The following is a 7,231-nucleotide window of genomic DNA, read 5'->3' as shown; positions in this document are numbered from 1 at the left end:
GGGAGGAAGCAGGAATTTTTTTTTTAAATAAAAAAAAAAGAAAAAAAAAAACAACAGCCCACTGGAGACAGCAGAGGGCCAGACGGATCAGCCCCGCCCCACCCTCAGCTCCCCATGTCCAGGGCAGAGGCCAAGAATCTGCACAGCGAAGCTAGGGGAGGGCAGAGTGTAGAAAATGAGCCAGGAGACACGGCAAGGACAGAGTCCAGATTCCGGGGTGTGACCTGCTGAGGCTTGTGGCTCTGCTTGACCGCCCTTGGAGTTTTCAGAAAGTGAACCCTTCTGCCACTGCGTAAGAGTGTCAGAGAGTCATTTTGCCTGAGGGACCTCAGCTTAGCCACCTACGGTAAATGATCGTTCAACTACCAGAGGCCAACCTCAGATTTCTCTACTTCTGCCTGAGAACAGAAGCTAGAGCTGATAGTCTCTGGAGGGGACACTCTCACTGATGCCCCCCCCCCCCCCAGAACAATGATAAGGGAAGTCTCTTGGAGAGCACTGTCCGGCATCCTCTGGCTGATGAAGGAACTCTTATTCTTCAGCAGATACTAACAGGTTCCTTGTCAGGCCTCTGCAATAGACCAGTCCATGAGTGACAGCAGCATGTCCTTTCCTCCTCCCTCCACCACCAAATGCAACTGGATTTCATCACAGTCTCCTATTCTTCTCTATGTTAAATGCTACATGCATTTGTATTTGTCTTTTTGTTTCTTCGTTTGGTTCAAGACAGGGTTTTCTCGTGTAGCTTTGGAACCTATCCTGGAACTCACTCTGTAGACCAGGCTGTCCTTGAACTCACAGAGATGCACTTGCCTCTGCCTCCCGAGTGCTGGGATTAAAGATGTGCGCCACCACTGCCCAGCATTTGTCATTAGTAACTAATTGGAATGATTAAGAACAAAAGTCATACCTGATCAAGAAGAATACCTGCCAGCTAACTTTGTAACCTGGACCAGGTTGGACAGCACAGTTCCAAAGTTGTTTGCCTAGAAAAGGTGGGTGCTGGGTAGTCAGGGAGTGATGCTTGGGAACCACCTATTTCTTCCTGTATCATAGTGGGTCAATTTCCCCAAGGAAACAACCGAGCCTGAGTTCCTGGTCCCTGTGAGCATGACCTTCTATGGAAGAAAAAAAAAAAGGGTGTCTGTTGATATAATTACGTGAAGACCCTTGAAATGAGATTCCTGTGGGCAACCGAGTGGCCCGAAGTCCAGTGGCAATGTCTATGAAGAAAGAGTTGACAAGGAGCAGGAGAAACACAAAAGGGGTGGCCTGTGAGGGGGGAAGAAGTGGGGGTGAGGGCCTAAGCCAGGACAACAAGGACAGTCTGGAGCCACCAAAGTCAGGACAGGTCAGAAAGACTGTTCCAGAAGACCACAGAGGGTATGTGGTTTTGCTAACTCTCAGGTGTGGAGCTCCTGCCTTCCAGAACGTCTGGCTGACACTCTGCTGGTGTGTGTGGTATAGCATGTGATACATGGCACCCCAAAGAAGATGTTACATGTCAGAAAGTTCTAAACATCACTTTATAACATTTTTATTTGTGTGTGTGTACATGTTTGTACATATGTGTACTTGCCACAGCACATGTGTGAAAGTCAGAGGACAACTTCAGGAGTTGGTTCTCTCCTTCCATCACGTAGGTCCTAGAGATCAAACTCAGGTTTTCAGGCGTGGTGGCTGGCACCTTTGCCCTCTGAGCCATCTTGCCAACCCCACCCAAAAGGTTTAAGACTGTCCTTCCCCATGCCTGGTGGGGCTGTTATTTCAGCATGTATTTCAGACCTGGATGATCAATCAAAATGACCCTTCCTCATGAATACAATGTGTCCCACGGCCAGGATTGAGCCCAGGGTTTCCTGCATGCTGAGCATGCTGCCTCTAGCTATATACACAGCCCCAGAATTACGTTAGAAGGGATGGTCACGTGACTCCTGGAGTCACTCTATGTGTAATGGCAGGGAAATAATATTCCGTGTCTTTGAAATTGGTATCTGCAAAGACCACGTAAGCAGGGGCCACTTGTGGTCATTTCTATCACCCTATGACCTTGAGACACAGCTGATCCAAGGAAGGAGCCAATGGGGAAAGAAAAACCTAGGCTGTAAAGGGAAAGGCATGACCGTGAGCGAGAGGACGATGGGTAGAGGGGGTTCCAGGAGAGACTCCCTAGCATGAGAAAGATAAAAGGAGGAAAGAAGTTGGGGTGGGCCTTGGTACCTCAAATTTCTTTCATCGTCAGTGCTGTTCAGGTATGTTAATACCTGATCTATTCTGTGCCATTGACCAAGAGGTTTGAGAAAGGAGTGAGGGAAAAGAAGAGTCAGGAGGTGATGGTGATGTCTAAGAAGGCTTTCCAGGCAGCCTTAGGGACCAGGCTGTTAACAGTTCAAGAAACACATGGTTAGCCAAGTTCCTCCAGCATCGTTAGCACCCTTGGAGAAGGGGCATGGCAGAGGCAGTCCAGATGTGGGGCCTGCCTGGATGAGTTTGGATGGAAGGGTAAGTAGACGAAAGTGAGTAGAGGGGGCTGCAGAAGAGAGAAGAAAAATGACCACCATGGTCATATGGAACCCTGCCCTTCTTTCAACAGATATCACTAGTTCAGGTGCTTAGCCGAGCGGTATATGCAACAGATTCCATCTTCCTCAAAGGTGACAAGCTGCAGATGAGGTAATGATGGGAAGAGCAGCAATGTGAAGGGTCAGGCAGACAAGGTTCAAATCAGCCCCACTGGTTTTCTTTCTGAGATGACTTTTTTTTTTTTTTTTTTTTTTTTTTTTTTTTGGTCTACAAAATATAAAAACTCCATGCTCTGTAGAACGTTTCGGGGTGAAAGGAGAAGACTGACGACGAGCCTCTGTGGAACTCTGCTAGGTCCAAGCTCACGATTCAGTACCTTAACTTACGCATTTGGTAGGTGTCCAGTGCCTAGGTGGCACTCAGTACATGTGCTCCCTTGGTTTGACGCTAACATTATTCATCAAAGCGCTTCTCTGGCCCTGAGCTACGCTCTCCTGAGGTGTTTGTGTTCATTTCCCGTCTTAGTTCTGGACAAAGAGAACAGAACACTGATCTCTTCGTCCCTTCGTGTCGCACTGAGCCAAGTTAAGCCATTTCTTGACTTACTGACTTCAGGTAAGTATAGAGTGAGCTCTAGAATGACAGAGGATCGGGCCCTCGTTACTGCCCTTCCCACTACCACACGAGTAAGCTGGTATGCGCCAGCTTTCTGTTACTCTAACAAATACCCCGGATAAATGAATTTAAACAGAGGAAAGGTTTATCTTGGCTGGCAGTTTCAAACGTTTCAGAGGGTTCTCCTTGGGCCTGAGTAGGGGCAGAACATCATGTCAGGAGTATACGAAAGGAAAAGCACTCCCCCAGAGCACAAGCGGAGTGATCAGAGCCAAATGTTCCCTCCAGAGGAAGGCCTGCAGTGACCTAACCGCCTCCCACCAGGCCTGACCTCTTCAAACTTCCACACCTCCCCAGCACCACAGGCCTGTGACCAGGCCTTTGACACATGGACCACTGGGCGACACTTATGTAACCAGAACACCTCACTTCTTGAACCTTGAAGAGAACCCCTGGTGAGATGTGGAGACATTTCCTCTACAACAGAGACAAAGATGGACCCCCAAGGCAACAGAAAGATAGATAACCTTTCTTCACCAGCCACCGAAGATCCAAGATCACAAAGAACAGTGTCTCTATCGAGACAAGGGAAGTTGCTAGTAGATCCGGAAAAACAAGCATACTTCCAACAGAGCGCATTGCCGCTGTTGCTGGGTGTCCGGGCACAGAGGACACAGGCTGAACCACTGTGGACAGCCTGACCCGCCAGTAGGAGGCAATCTCACTGCTGCTAGGGGTGTTCGCCTCAAATCCTGAAGCCAAGAGCTAGCCCTAGATTTTCTAGAGGGAAACCCGGAGGTAAAACAGGCCCTCAGCAGGCACAAAGCAGAACCCAGGTGGGATAACAGTTTCAAATCCAATTCCAAGGGACATGTCTATGGGAACGAAATGCTGGGAGGAAGAAGGCAGAGTCAGAGAGATGCCAAGGCGCCGCCGAGATAGACTCACCTAGCTAATAATGTCCTTCCCCAAAGTCCAGATGAAGTTGGGGCTGAGTGGTATTTACTGAAAGTCTACCACATGCCAGACATTCTTCTAAATACTTTACACGTGCTATTTCATTTAATCCACATCTACCTCCTAGATGGGGCTCTGTTCCATTTTATAGAAATGGAGATGTGCACAGGGAGATGCCATACTCCAGCGGATGTTACTGTTACTGGGCAGCCCAACCTGAAGCCTAAGCCTTGTATCCTGGATTGAGATGGTATCCCAATTTCCTGTGTTTCAGAGCCTCTCTCTGTACAGGTCCGCACAGTCAGAAAGACGAGGTTCAGAGTCAGCAAGATGGTCTTGCAGGTAAAGGCCCTTGCCAACCAAGCCCTACAACTTGGCTCAGTCCCCAGAACATACACAAAGGAGGAAAAAGAGAACCAACTCCACAAAGTTGTCCTCTGACCTGCACAGGACACTGTGACCCATGCCTGCACACATGCAATGATTTCAATTAAAAAAAAATTTTAAAAGATAGGGTTAATTTTCCAGAGACCTATGCCTAGGTGCTAACCATTGCAGTCATTTAGTGTTTCTACAAGGCAGTTTTCACCAACAGAGCGTGTGAGAAGAACCAAACTACTGGCCTCGTGGAAGGATAACATGGGTTTCCGAATGTTGAAGAAAAGCTTTGGAAGCTGTAAAGTGAGACACGGGAGATTAACTGCTTTAAGGCGGGGCTGGAAAACCCTTTAGGCCCAAATAACGAAATGCAGTCTATTTTTTTAAAAATGCAAATACCATCTAGCAATTTGGCAGATATCCTAGGAAGGCTATGAAATCTGTCAAGGAGAGGGGTACATTTGGTTTTGTGCATCTGTCATCCTCAACTGAAGAAGGGAGACAGAACTGATATTAACTGAAAGGGTTCAGACCTATGTGCTTAGTGTGTGCTTGTGTGCATACACACACACACACACACACAGAGGTGCTCAATAGAAAGGAATCCTTGTTAGAAAGCCTAGGAACAACAGAAGTCTGCCATAGCCATGGGAACTTGGCAAGCGCGGAAACAGGTGTGGCCCAAGGAATTCGAAGGCTCCTAAATCAAGCGAGCTGGGGCCTTCAGCTGCTCTGGTGCAGGAGCCCTGCGTTGGCAGAGCTTTCAGATTCGCTTGTGAAATTCTCCGAATTTCCTTGTTTGCTCACATGGATGCATCATGCCAGGTCAAGAGTCACCCGTTGACCTCCTGGAATTCAGTCCCCAAGCCAGAAAGAGCAGCTGATTCTTTAAGGCTGTGATGATGTGGGCCACCATTGAAGGCTTGGTTCCCAGTGCAGCAGGGATGGGCCTTCGGGAAGGATACAGCATCATGTGGGCTCTGACCTAATCGGTAGGCTTTTGGGAGATGGTAGGAACCACAGAAAGTGGGTCGCTTTGGAGAATGTTGATAGGTGAGGGGTTCCCAGGAGGGGCAGTTTTGTCTTTAGCCTCTTCCTCTCTTCCTTTCTGCTTCCTGGCTGCTATGAACTAAGCTGCTTTCCTCCTACCAGGCTTCAGCCACGCTGAAAGGCCTCGCCTTATCCTGAAAACGATCAGGTCAAAGGACTATGGAGAGAACGAAACCTTTGAAATCATACGCCCAAGTAAACCTCCTTAAAGTCATTAATCTCAAGTATTTTGTCGCAACAACGGAAAGCTAACACAAACATTCTTCACCAGTATCTACAATCCCAGTGTAGCTTTCAGTTACTTCCACCCTGCTTGTCTTTCTGCCTCAGTTTCCCTCCATCCTTCTAGTGGAGCTGGCTGTCCTTCTGTTACTGGCTTCTGGCTTCAATTCCCCTTCCTTTGACAGGGCTTAGCTACTTTGAAGGTACAGTGCTCCGCCCCTCCCCTCTGTGCCAATCAATACCAGCATGCTGCTTCCTGCCAATGTACTCTCCCCTTGCTGCCCTCCCTCACGCATGGGTGGCTTTTCCACACATGCTCATGAAGCCCGGTAGATGACAGTCACCTCTAGGTTAGTCGCACAGAAAGGAGGAAGGCAGCAGACAGGCATGGGCACTTCAGAGAAGAGATTCCCCAGACCCGCAGCTCTGCCTCCTGTCCTGGGCTACACGCGGGTCTGTAGCATACTGCCACAGTCACCTGTGCCAAGCCAGCCTTGGCTCCCCCGACAGGGACAGAAGCAAGCTGACTCTTGGGGTGAGTTTATCTCACCTGTCTCTCTCATTTCTCAAAGGCAGAGAAAAAGGGACCGCCTAGCTCTGTGGTTCCTCGGGCTGTGTTAGCCAGGACTGTCCTCCCCTCAGGTCACCCCTCAAGTCACTGCCATGAGCTTCGTTCCCGCCTCCCTAGCAGGCTCAGGCCCAAAGTTGACAGACACCCAAAGCTGGAAATTTCAGTTTCCCCTTCTTTGCCCTCACGAGCTCCTGGGGTTCTCAAGGACAGGAAGACCTTGAAGCATTCCCACAACTTAGGGTCCCGGGTGTCAGGAGCTGAGACTTGACTTTTCAAGGGGAGGCCCAACTGGATTCCAGCAGGGAGTTCATTAACTGGTTTTGACCTGCAGTCCCCTGGAGCAGCACCCTTAAACCCTTGGGCTCCTTGGGGAGGGTGAGGAGGGGTGTGTGGAAGTTGCCTAGGACAGAGAACTGTGTCTTGTTCCCTGCTGACTTACTGTTGGTTTGAGACGTCTGGACTAGACTGACACACAGTTCGTCCCTTTGTTTCCTCAGCCTTGCAGAATGAGCTTCCTTCTGAAAGGCATAAAGATCCCTTTGCTTCAGCTCACGGGAGCATCTGGGGGCTGGCTGCTGCCGCCACCACTGCCACTGGCTTGTTCTGCCCAGCTCAGGCTCGGTCTACATGCCTGGGCCGGCCCCAGGCACTGCTGCCTGCTACAGCTTCGCTCCTACAGCCAATGCTTGCAAGGCCTGTACTGGGGTGGTGGCTTCCATGGCAGGATGCCAGTCGGGCTTCTTAAAGCTACAGAGTGGCTGGTGACTGGAAGAACCCTCGAAGGCCAGTTCCTTTTGTGTGAGTTTCTTGCCTTCCCTGGGCAGCAGGGGATGCATAAAGCAGGGACATGGCCACCATCCCCCACGAGAATGAAAAATCCTGATGCAGCAGGGTAGCGGTTCCAGAGAACCTAAT

At 49.6% G+C, this 7,231-nt stretch overlaps 1 protein-coding gene across 1 annotated transcript in view; it reads right to left on the bottom strand.

The window, feature by feature from the left end:
* Positions 1-6,970, bottom strand: part of Dglucy (D-glutamate cyclase) — a 78,097-nt gene extending 71,127 nt beyond the window's left edge. The window contains exon 1 of the mRNA XM_050151463.1: positions 6,756-6,970. The gene's annotated coding sequence lies outside the window, so the exon portion shown is untranslated. The remainder of the gene's footprint in view (positions 1-6,755) is intronic.
* Positions 6,971-7,231: the final 261 nt, after the last annotated feature.

This window comes from Alexandromys fortis, unplaced genomic scaffold (genome assembly GCF_014885135.2).
Source record: "Alexandromys fortis isolate MF-2015 unplaced genomic scaffold, M_Fortis_MF-2015_v1.1 scaffold_63, whole genome shotgun sequence".
Lineage (NCBI taxonomy): Eukaryota > Metazoa > Chordata > Mammalia > Rodentia > Cricetidae > Alexandromys > Alexandromys fortis.
The sequence above is the reverse complement of the archived record's forward strand: the minus strand, read 5'-3'. Positions and strand labels throughout refer to the sequence as shown.